This window comes from Quercus suber, unplaced genomic scaffold (assembly GCF_002906115.3).
Source record: "Quercus suber isolate HL8 unplaced genomic scaffold, Cork oak 2.0 scaffold_656, whole genome shotgun sequence".
In the NCBI taxonomy this organism is placed as follows: Eukaryota; Viridiplantae; Streptophyta; class Magnoliopsida; order Fagales; family Fagaceae; genus Quercus; species Quercus suber.
The window spans coordinates 381755-393597 of record NW_027070097.1 but is presented as its reverse complement, the minus strand read 5'-3'; the positions used below and the strand labels follow the sequence as shown (position 1 = coordinate 393597).

General features: G+C 29.5%; 1 long non-coding RNA gene across 1 annotated transcript; it reads right to left on the bottom strand.

Annotated features, from left to right (window-relative positions):
- Nucleotides 1-453: 453 nt before the first annotated feature.
- On the bottom strand, nucleotides 454-6230 carry LOC112019524 (uncharacterized). The gene is made up of 4 exons (XR_002883698.2): nucleotides 6014-6230; nucleotides 5794-5923; nucleotides 5112-5247; nucleotides 454-633 (listed from the first exon to the last, which is right to left on the bottom strand). It is a non-coding gene; the product is annotated as an uncharacterized LOC112019524 (long non-coding RNA).
- Between the last annotated feature and the right edge of the window lie 5613 nt (nucleotides 6231-11843).

Here is an 11843-nt window from a genome sequence, read left to right as displayed (position 1 = left end):
AAAGTCCAACTTTTTAAAAAAAAAAAAAAAAAACTTTTAGCGACGAAAACGTTTCGTCGCTAAATGTTTTCCTCGCTAAAAACAGTATTTAGTGATGAACAATTTCGTCACTAAAACTATTTTCGAGTACATATAGTGATGAAAATATTCGTCACTTAAAACTATTTTTTAAGAAAATCCAAAACATATACAACGAAAATTTTCGTCACTAAAACCATTTCTTACAAAACTCCTTGCATTTAGTGACAAAATATTTCGTCACTAAAACAATTTTTGTTGCCATATTTGTGACGAAAAAATTCGTCACTAAAACTTATTTTCTGTTTTTATTATTTTCATGACGTTATATTAACCTATAAACCTGTCATTACATTATTAAAACCTCACATTTGATTAACACATTATTCAACAACACATTATAAAAAAATCGACCATACATCCACAAGTTAAAATTAAAACAAGTATCAAATTCAACTCCTTCCATACAATCATTGTTTGCAACACATACAATAACTTAAGATTTTATAACAATACAAAAAAATGTAGCATAATATAATTAGAACCAACGGAAGATGTCCTCATATGTCTTCAAATAATGCCAAAAATAAATCTCCTAAACCACCAATAAGGAATCTGCACAAATATAGAAACACTACTACATTAAAATCGTAAAGTGAAAACATTAACTATGTTATAAGAAACATTTCTAACAATGCATTAAGAGTAGCCACATCAAGAATTTTAAATCACAACTCCTAATGTATAAGTTGTAGAAAGCAAATATAGATTTTCAAGTGTAATGTAATACAATTAGTCTCAAAATTTTTGCATCAAAAAAGTATCACACCATGTAGTGTGGGTCAATTGCTAAAATAAAGTACTAACAATAAGAGTTTTGACTTGAAGATGAACCACCCCCATAGGTAGAGCGTCATCATACTTGAACAAATATACATTGCACAATCAAACACTCCCAATATAAATTTAAACCGCCTTATAACCACCATGCAAGCCACCACTTGCTCTAACACAACCACCACAAAACCAATCACAGACATCACAACTATAATGCTTACAAGTATTGAAATCAAATAAAATATTATTCATTATATCTAATCAACAATACTCATTCACATTTGCAAGAAATGAAAAACGCTCTCAATATGTATCTAAACTACCTTATAACACTATGCAAGCCACCCGCTGCTCCAACACAACATACCACCACAAATCCAATTTCCAACATCACAAGTATAGAGTTTTAAAGTTTTTAATTAGAATTTACTTACTTGCTCTCAAGCTAAACTTACAACTTTTTAGNGAGTTTCAGAGGTTTCAGTTTTATATATATATATATATATATATTGATTAGGAGGCCAACATATTCCTTAATTGATTATATTTTATTTGTTTTCCTTATTACTCTTTTAGTTGACTTAATTAGAAGTACAATTTGAATGTTTTTTTATAAAAAAAAAAAAAAAAAGTACTATTTGAATTTGAATTTTGAAATTAGGATTTAAATTTATCATATTTCCCAATTTATCTTTATTTTTGTTTTGTTTCCTAGCTTCATTAGAAGTCTTTATTTAGTTAGAAATATTGGTGTAACTATGTAGGTTTTCGTGCTATGCACAGGAACCTACTTATTTATGACGTAAACTAAAATAATTTTATGAAATCTTAAATTGATTATGAAACTACATCATTGCATGATTTACTCTTGTATGACTTCAATTTGTGTTACAATTTGTCGAAAAAGTCATTGCTTAAACATGCAATGACTTACAAAAAATTTGTCAGATAGTTTCAGACACTGCAAAAAAATAACTCAAAAATTCAGATATTAAAACTTCTAAAAGACCAAAAGATATTAAAGAATCAGATGATTCACTAGTTAGAAATTATTGAAACAAAATAAATATATATGACTAAACAATAGAGAAATATAAGAGAAAGATGGGTTACATTCAAATGAATAATCAATGGCTATAACTAATGAAAGAAATCAAAGGATTCAAGGTTTACAAATCATAGATAATATATGTGTGTGTGTGACTGCACAAATTCAGATGTTAAACTTCCAAAATGCCAAAAAGATATATAATTAAAAAATAAGTTATTGAAACAATTCAAAAATATATGACTATTCAAAGAGAAATATAAGAAAAAGAAAAAAGTACACAAACCCATAAGGTAATAAGTTTTAAATTTTAACATACTTTCATATCGTGGGGTGAAGTAAACATATGCAATAGCAGCAACCTTAAATTTCAATTATTGCAAGCTTTTTTATCTTGTTAAAAATGGCTAAAGAGAGTTTGGTAGTTGATGTATGAAAATTACTTTTTTAAAAATACTTGAAAACCATAAAATAATTTTTTAAACAAAGTAGAGGAGAAGAAAATAATAGAAAAATAGCTCATACCTCTACTCGGCTTTAAAAAAATTATATATATTGGAGTTTGCACTATTTTTATAGTGTTCATGATTAACCTCGCAAATTTGGAGATAAATTATCAACTTTTGAGTTTGAATTTAAGTTAGACTTGTTAAAGAGATAGAGTTTCATTTCTTGTTAAGTTTGAACTAAACAAAAATAATTTTGTCTTAAAAAAATGATAATGATGAGTTTGAGTTTAAGTTGAATTTGTTATAAAGTTAGAGTTTCATTCCTTGTTAAGTTTGGACTAAAAAATAATAATTTTATTTTTAAAAAATGATAATGATGTGGCAAGTTCTACCAAAGCTTTGGTTATATATATATATGAGAATGAATATCCACAATGTTTTCATAATATTTTTACAATAAATCATAAGTGGCAGGTTGTTACTGTTGTAATTGTTGGGGTAAAAAAGTAATCTTAGTGTTAGATTCAAATTTGAACCAATAACAACTAACCACATATAATTTGTTGTGAAAATATTATAATAATATTGTGAACGTAGCACCTTTCACACATATATATAATATATATATGTATGTATGTATGTATGTATATAATATATATATATATATCCAAATGCGAATTAATTAGATGGAACCCAATTTACTTTCTTTTTTAATTTTTTTAAGTGATTATGGAATAATAGAAAAGTAGATGAATTTTTTTGGGGGGTATTGCAAATGACAACCCAACATGTTAAAAAAAAAAAAAAAAAAAAAAAAAAAAAAAACCAAAGTTATTGCAAACAATGTGTATTTAGCCTGCAAAAGAAAAGTTAAATTTATAAGTACTTCAGTCTTCAAAATGATCATCTCATAAATGACTACACAAACTCATAGCTTACACATGTAATACAGGTAGTGCTGACTACAATACAAGTAGTGCTTACACTGTTGCATGATGTTTATGGATTGGAAATGATTCCATACTTCCATTTGGATTATGGCTTGGAAATGATTCTTTCTTTTAGAGAAAAATTAAAGAAACAAGAAAAACATCATGCAAAATTATCAAAAAAAATTAAAAAGAAACCCAGTAAAGCATACATGCATGTAAACTATAGTGACCACATAATATGGCTTGGAAATGATACTTTCTTTTGGATTATAAAATTAATAGTGCAATTATTTTCAAAGTAGCAGCATACTTCAACAAAAATGTATTCTATATAAGAATAAGAATTGAATGACTAGATTTTGTGTCACCGACTATGGTTTTTGTTATCCAAGACAACATTGCTTTTTAATTTGATAAAAGTTGTCAAGGCCCTAGTCAGTAGCCACTAGCTATTTACCACTCTTTTCTCATACTTTGAGAAGAAGAATGCCACCAGAGATGGACAACGTATGAACATGCAAGCTTTTTCCAAAGATAAATTAAGTGCGTCACCGACAATAACTGCTTTTTAGTTTGACAAAAGATGTCACCCCTTGGACAGTAGTCACAGATCACTAAATAAAAATCTACCAAAGCAAGTTCACCAAACACATATATTAAATAAAAATAAATAAATAATTAATTAATAAAAAATCAGATAACACACTTATAACATAAACCACAACAATCTATGACTATGAGAATGACCCAACAAAAATTATTGAATACCCATTAAAAAAAGACATGTATATGACAGCAACAACAACATGACTCTGAAGAACACCTCCACAACCATCACGTCTCTCTGCTCAATCCCAACTCTCTTCCTCTCTCTCACCCTCATCTGCACTCTCTCCATCACCCTCTTCTTTCTCTTCTCCAACCCCCAAGCCCAAGCCCAAACCCAAAGCCCACTTCACCACCTCAAAGTCTACATCTCCGACCTCCCCAGATCCCTCAACTATGGCCTCTTAGACACCTACTTTTCCTCCTCCTAGCCTTGACATTCTACCTTCAACCAGAGTGCTACATAAGTTTGAGAACATGTTCAAGATAAAAGTTTCCAAAGAGAAAGATTGAACTTCATGGTTCTTGGGGAAAATAGCAATTCACTTGGTTTTTACTTCTTTTTAGGAGGAAAATAAACATCATTGCTGATCCAGATTTGTTCTAACTTTTGATTGTCATATAGAATACCAATAATTTGATTGTTCTTCTCTTTGTTAAAGTTATATCCAATTAAAGTAGTAATAATAATAATAGTAATAATAAATAAAATAATAAATAAATAAAAATGATGTAAGAGAAAAATATTATACAACTAGTCATTCTCAGAGAGTTCATTAGCATGTAATAAAAACCATAGCTAAAGTCTTCAAAATATCTAATAGATATCAAAGAGACTAATAAACCTAACTCTTTGCATGTATAAGCATGACGAGTTAAGAATGTATTAATCCAATATAAACAAATGACTTTATCCCTCATCAATAAAAAAACTCAGAGCAAGTAATGAAAAAACACACTGAATGACCCACCAGAGACATAAATTTGCCTACATCATTTCAATTCCTCAAATTTTCAACAAGATGTGAAATCAATGACCTTAGCCTGATACTAACAAAATCCATATCTATGAAAATACCCTCCACCAACCACATCCAATTCATTATTAAAAAAAACAAAAAATCAAAGCAAGCGGAATCTTGCAAATTGATATTTTCAGGCAATAATAATATAACAAGTAACAATAAAATGAAGCAAGAGATAACACTTTCAGAATCGCACCTGAAAAAAGAGGCTTTAGAATCTGATGAATCCCAAATTAGTTAAGATACCCAATACCCATGAATGCATAGTCACCAAAGAAGAATGAATGGACACCATAGGATATTCCCCCTCATGCCCTTGTTTGCCTTTAGCCCTGCAAAAAAAGCACTTGACTCTTTGCTAACAAAGTCATCACATAATCATTAAAAGAGGAAGGAAGACAAAACAGAAAACTTTACTCATCCCAAAGGGAAAAAAAATAAAAGATTAGTGTGGTCTATAAAGTGTTTTCGAAACTACTTGGATCCTACATCTTCGACTCTCATCTCCCAAACAATCCCCACCACAAAACCCACATCCCCAAAAACCTCAAATTCCCTCTTTACCCTGAAAACCCACTCATCAAACAGTACAGCGCTGAGTAGATCATGGCTGACCTCATGACCCACGACAACCTACAAACCAACTCGTTTGCCAAAAAAGTTTTCGATCTTAACCAAGCTGATGTCGTTTTTGTCCCCTTTTTTCTCAAATCAAAAGTAAATCCAGAGGCTCGAGTTTCAAACAAATTATTTTAACAAAGTTTGGAGAAAATAAAAGAGAAAAATTAAAGCAGACTGAGGTTTTAAAAAAGAAAAAAAAAATTAGAGTAGAAGGATCAAGAAATTAGAGTTGGAGATTAGAGGAAAAATGGACATACAGTTTGGGGATAACCTCAATGACACCAAATCTGTAAGAGGATGAGATTGTGTGAGAGGAATCCAGAACCCAATCCTTTCCTCTTCCTATAGTTTGAAAGGCTTCAGCTTTTCCCAACTCTTTTCCTCTTCCTAAAAACCCAATCCAAAAATATGTACATAAACAAAAAATAATCAAGCATAACATAGTAACCAAAAAAGGAGAGGGCAAAAGAAATAAACCTGAACAAGGTGGAAAGGGTGAAAGGCTGAGAGATCGGAAGTGACGCCGGTGTCTGAAGTGTCGCGATCGCGAGCTGAAGCGTCGCCGGTGTCGAGGTGAAGCGTCGCGATCGGCGACGATGACGACGGCGTGCGAATGGGTTTCTTTTGAGAGAGGATGGGCTTCTGTAGCTAAATGTTTCTTTTGGGAACGAATTCTGAAGCTATGTGTTATGAAGGAATTGGAAAAGGTATTTTTAGTGGGCTGAGGTAGTTTTAGTGGGCTTTAGCGACGAATTATTTTCTGTCGCCAATGCTCATTTCGTCGTCGCAAAAAGTGTTTTTTATGTTTTTTAGTGACGAATGTCAGTTTCGTCACTAAAGAACCCAAGCTTTAAAGACGAAATTCATATTTCGTCACTAAAGCATACGTTTAGTGATGAAATATGATTTCGTCGCTAAAAACATATAAGGGTAAAAATATTATTGTTTTTAGTGACGAAATGTGATTTCGTCGCTAAAAACATTAAGTGCAAAACTTTTATTTTTTTAGTGACGACTATTTTTCGTCACTAATACTTACTTATAGCGACGAAAGTATTTTCGTCACTAAAACTATCCACAGTAATACCTACAGTGACGAAATATTTCGTCACTAAAAATTTCAACTTTTAGCGACGAAATATTTCGTCACTATAGATTAATTCAGTTGGCGCCAAAGTTTCCCTCCATTGGCGCTTATTTTTCAGATCACAATAGCGACGAAATTTATTTTTTGTCGCTAAATGTAATATTTTTTTTCATTATTAGTGATGAAATTCATATTTCATCACTAAAGCTGTATTTTTAGTGACGAAAAATATTTCCTCACTAATTTTTGTCACTAAAAATACATTTTGTTGTAGTAGACCCGCTTATGACATGTTTCTTATCATATCGCTTTCGGGTCGACCCATTTATGACCCAAACCCATTAAGGTCCAACCCTAACCCGAAAAAACCCGTGTCGAGTTCATGTCATGTTTGCGGGTTGGGTTGAACATTGACACCCCTATGTATTATAAACCTAGTTTGAAATGCTGATATTACTATTTTCGTGTGTATTCTAATAAGTATTACTGTTTACTAAAAAAAAATAGAAATGTTTATCTCACATTTATTGTGCGTGTCTAGTATCTGCTGTATATAATTCTAGTCTACAACTACAAAGATTAGATCATTTTGTAGTTGTACTCTAGTTATATAATGTATTATAAACCCGATTTAAAATACTAGCATTACTATTCTTATGTGTGTTCTAATAAGTATTATTGTTTACTAAAAAAAAAGTGAAAGTGTTGTGAAAATATTGTGAACATAGAATTTCTTTATTTTTTTTTCTAATTAATTGAAATTACATGATTATCCACATGTTGACTAATGTATATTGTGTAGAATGAAAATGGGAGCCGAAAATTGGACATATTTACTTGATTTGATTCTTAGATTTAATTTAATATGCTATGATTTACGAGCTTTAGTTCACTTTCTAATTAATTGAAATTACATGATTATCCACATGTTGACTAATGTATATTGTGTAGAATGAAAATGGGAGCCGAAAATTGGACATATTTACTTGATTTGATTCTTAGATTTAATTTAATATGCTATGATTTACGAGCTTTAGTTCACATGCCTTAGTATATATGCATTCTTTGATGATTATTTTTGTATATGCTATGATGTGAATTTATGCTTGCTGTTATGTTATTATGAATATGATTATGAATTTTTCTTGGACCCATGCATGAGATATTTGATTATGGCTATCCATTTATGTTTTCATGTATGTGATTGTTATTGATATATGTCTTGGTAGTTGGAAATTCATTGTTGTTATTCATGGATATGTGTCCTTATTGCGTGACTTTCCCTCCTTCCAAACTTGGATCTATGTGCTAAATCTTTAATTGGTATTTTATGCTTTATTTGTTTGGAGATTAATATTTTCTAAAAAAATAATCATTTTTCAAAAAAGTATTTTACAGATTTTTTTTTTTTTTATATAAATATTTTGTAGCAACTTTAAAATGAGTTAAAAAAAACTATTTCTTAACTCCCTTATTTAATTTCACGTGAGATAAAGTTGTTTTCTTTTTTTTTCTTTATTCTTTAGGTAAGATAAAGTTATTTTTCATAAAATTTTAGGGGAAAGTAACTATATCTCATGTCAATCTAAATAACGGAAGTTAAGAAAAAATTTTCATTTGATCATTTTTATTTTCTTTTTTGAAACTACCAAATACAGCAAAATGAGGAAAATTATCTTTACATAAGACTTTCCATTTAAACAAATAGAGTATTCAGTGTATAATTTCCCAAATAAAATTAAATTTCAAACTTCCAAAAAATCTTTTCAATAGAAAAATATTTTCCAAGCCTCAAAAAACCCATAAGACTATTCAATAAAATCACTTTCTTAGAAAAGTCTTTTATAAAAAGACATTGGACTTTTTTTATTAAATAAAATTCCTATGGAAATTCTTATTTCCAGTGCAAAAATTCATGAGATTTTCATAGAGATCCTTTTACCATGCAAATTTAAAAATTAAAAAAACAGAATGTCGTACGATGCACACTAATTTTCAAGTATAATAACGACAACACCACCATTTGAGGTTTTACGTCATTATGACCGTACAATACAAAAAAGAATGTTGTACGATGCACACTAATTTTTATGGATTAACATCCAGTGCAATTGCTAGGGTATTGCACCTGATGCAATTTACCAATTTCCTTCACATTTTTTTTTTACTTTTTTTACATTTTAACTTTAACTTTTTTACTTTGTTTTTAATATATTTTATTCAATGGTTGAGATTAAAAGTTGCTTTTCCAACTTTCAATCCCAACCATTCATTTGGTATTGTATCAGGTGCAATACCCTAGGTATTGCACCTGATGTGAATCCAATTTTTATTATGTCTGAACATTCTCACCTAGATAACATTATTCAGCCGTTGAGTATTAACTACAAAAAAAAAAAAAAATGCCATATCATGGATAAAATAAATTTGATTTTCTTTGTAGACCATAACTTTTATTGTGACATCCAGTATGTCTAAATTTCTTTTTCACCTTTCTAAATCTAGAAGTATTTGTCTTGATTCCACCCCGTGTGTGTGTGCCTATGTGTGTGGGGAAATTATATAATTTACACAATAATTTAAGTGTGATTTCAATTAATTTTAAACCTTACATTTTGAGAGTTTCAAATTAAACTCTAAAGTTCAAAATAAGTTTCAATCAACATTATAAACCTATTTATGATTTATCATTAATAAAAAAAAGTTTAAACAAAAAGGTGTAATGCAATTACTTCAACGAGTGTGTGTGTATATATATATATATATATATATTTATATAATCATTATTTCACTCATGCCACATGTGATAGTTTGCCATCAGTTTGTAAGCTTAGTTTTTAGCTTTTAACTTTTATATATAATTTTTTTAAAACCTCACATTTTCTCGCATTTTCTTACTTTTTCAAATTTTTTTAAGATACAAGTATACTTTAACACACTTTTAGTAAAGAGCTAAATAAGTTGTTTTTAAACAAACATAATTATACCATATTTTTTAAGCTTAATTGGAAACTTCTCAAATTTTGGGTTTAATTTAAATCCATACCTGAAGTTATATATTTTTATTTTTTACTTTTTGATAACTATTAGGAAAGTGAGATTTGTTTATGTAAGATTAAAGAAAATAGATAATAAAAATAGACATAAAATTGACGTGGACTTTATTGTCTTATTGCGTAAAATATACGGTCCTTTTGCCCATTGAGTTCCGCAGCTCTAGAGTTTAGGGGTTTATTTGGATAAGCTGTTTTAAAAAGTGCATTTTTAAAAATGAGCGTTTTTAAAATGTGCGTTTTTAAAACACAATTTTTAAAACCATTTATAAGCATTTGGCAAAACTTATGAGAACATTAAGAAAGAAGTTTTTTATTGTCAACTAAGCATTTGATCTATATTTGTCTAAAAGTATTGTTTGAGCATAAATTACCAAAATAGGACACAACTCTAACACCAAAGTACACTCATAAAATAATTTTAGTCAAATTATAGTCACCTCACCACTTAGCTGTTCACCAATACAGCCACCTCACCACTATAGTTGTTCACCACTCAATAATAATACTATAACTTTCCCAAATCAGGCCTACCATCTATTCTAAACCACAAAAACTAAATAGAGTTGAAAAGTTGAAACCCAAATCACAAATAACGTAGTGAAAAACTAACGGGAGAGGAAGAAAGAAAGAGCTTGCAGCAATGGCATTCTCTATTTGTGGTGATTGAGCTTGTAGATGGTGCAATTGAGGCTCTGCCAGTGTGTCTTCTTTCTACTTCCAATATATACTGTTACATGCGATTTGGGTACACTGGCTCTAGAAGCCTCTACCCAGTGTGTCTTAGCTACCATTGGAGCTTTGCTATGGTGTTGTTCTGCAACTTGCATAGAGAACAACGAGAAGTAGCAGGTACAAGTTGTCATTAAACAATAATTTCGTCATTAAGCAAAATTATGAGGATATTTTAGGTATTGACACCCTTCAAATTTGGATTGTGATGAGTTTTTAAAATTGCGGTTTCGAAAAAGTTCGACTGTATTTCATTTCCAAAATGCCAAATTTGGCATTTTTGAGAACGCAATCGCTAAAAAATCGCAATGCCAAACGATGGAAATTTTGCTTTTTGATTCAAAAACGTGCGTTTGTATGGTGCAAACACTTATCCAAACAAGCTCTAGATCTCAACATGAAACGCACAAAATTTTTGGGAGGGAAAACAAAAATATTTAGAGAAAATAATTAATTTTATTTATTTATTTTTGTAGAAACCTAATGAAGCACTTAATAAACCTAATTATTAGGGTCTTTCTCTACATGAGTTGTTTCTCAAAAAAAATTTCTCCACATAAGTTTTTTTTTCCCCTTCTCTTATGTAGAAACATTAGAATTTAAATAAGAGAAGTTCTCTGTTTAAAAATATATATAAAACTAGCCTCATCAAACGCGCATGTGATGAGGCCTTTTTTTTTTTTTTCCTTTTTGGTTAGTGTCATAATTTTCCTTTAAAAAAAAAAAAAATTGGATAAGTTTGTTTTGAAGAAATGGATTAGTATGAGAGTGACTTATTTTGTAGGCATTTTAAGTAGAGTTTGAGATATATTTTTACCGGTTGCTCTCAAATTTTTACCTGTTAAATGTAAGTTCTAGGAGTATTTTTGAACCACATAAAATTCCAGTTCAAAGAGGAGAATCATTTTATATATAATATAGAACTATAGATAACCGAGAGAGAGTTGATAGAAGTTTGAAATTTTTAATTTAAAATAAATAGTGGTAATTCAAATTGTAGAAGAGAAAGGAAAAACCTAAAACTTAGAAACTTTTTAAAAAATATTAAATTACTCTTATAAATCAAATTTTAAATTATTAAAATTATTTCTAATAGAGTTTTAGATATAATAACCAATGTTTCATATGAGACCAAATATTTTAAATTAAATCATAGAATTATCTACTCAAAATATATGTAGTTAAGAAAGTATAATATAAATTTTGTTTAGAGGCTTACAATTTTTACAGAAAAAGCTTGACCATTGAGAAGAATTTAGTATATGAAAGTAAAACAAAGAAGAAACTGAAGGAATATTGTGAATTTGCAATTTCATGGACCACTTATTATAAAGGGGAAGAGAGGAACAAATGGAGAATTTTATTTTTTTGAATTAATATTCAAAAGTTTGCAATTTATGACCAGTTTTATCAACGGAAAGATAGGAACAAGGGA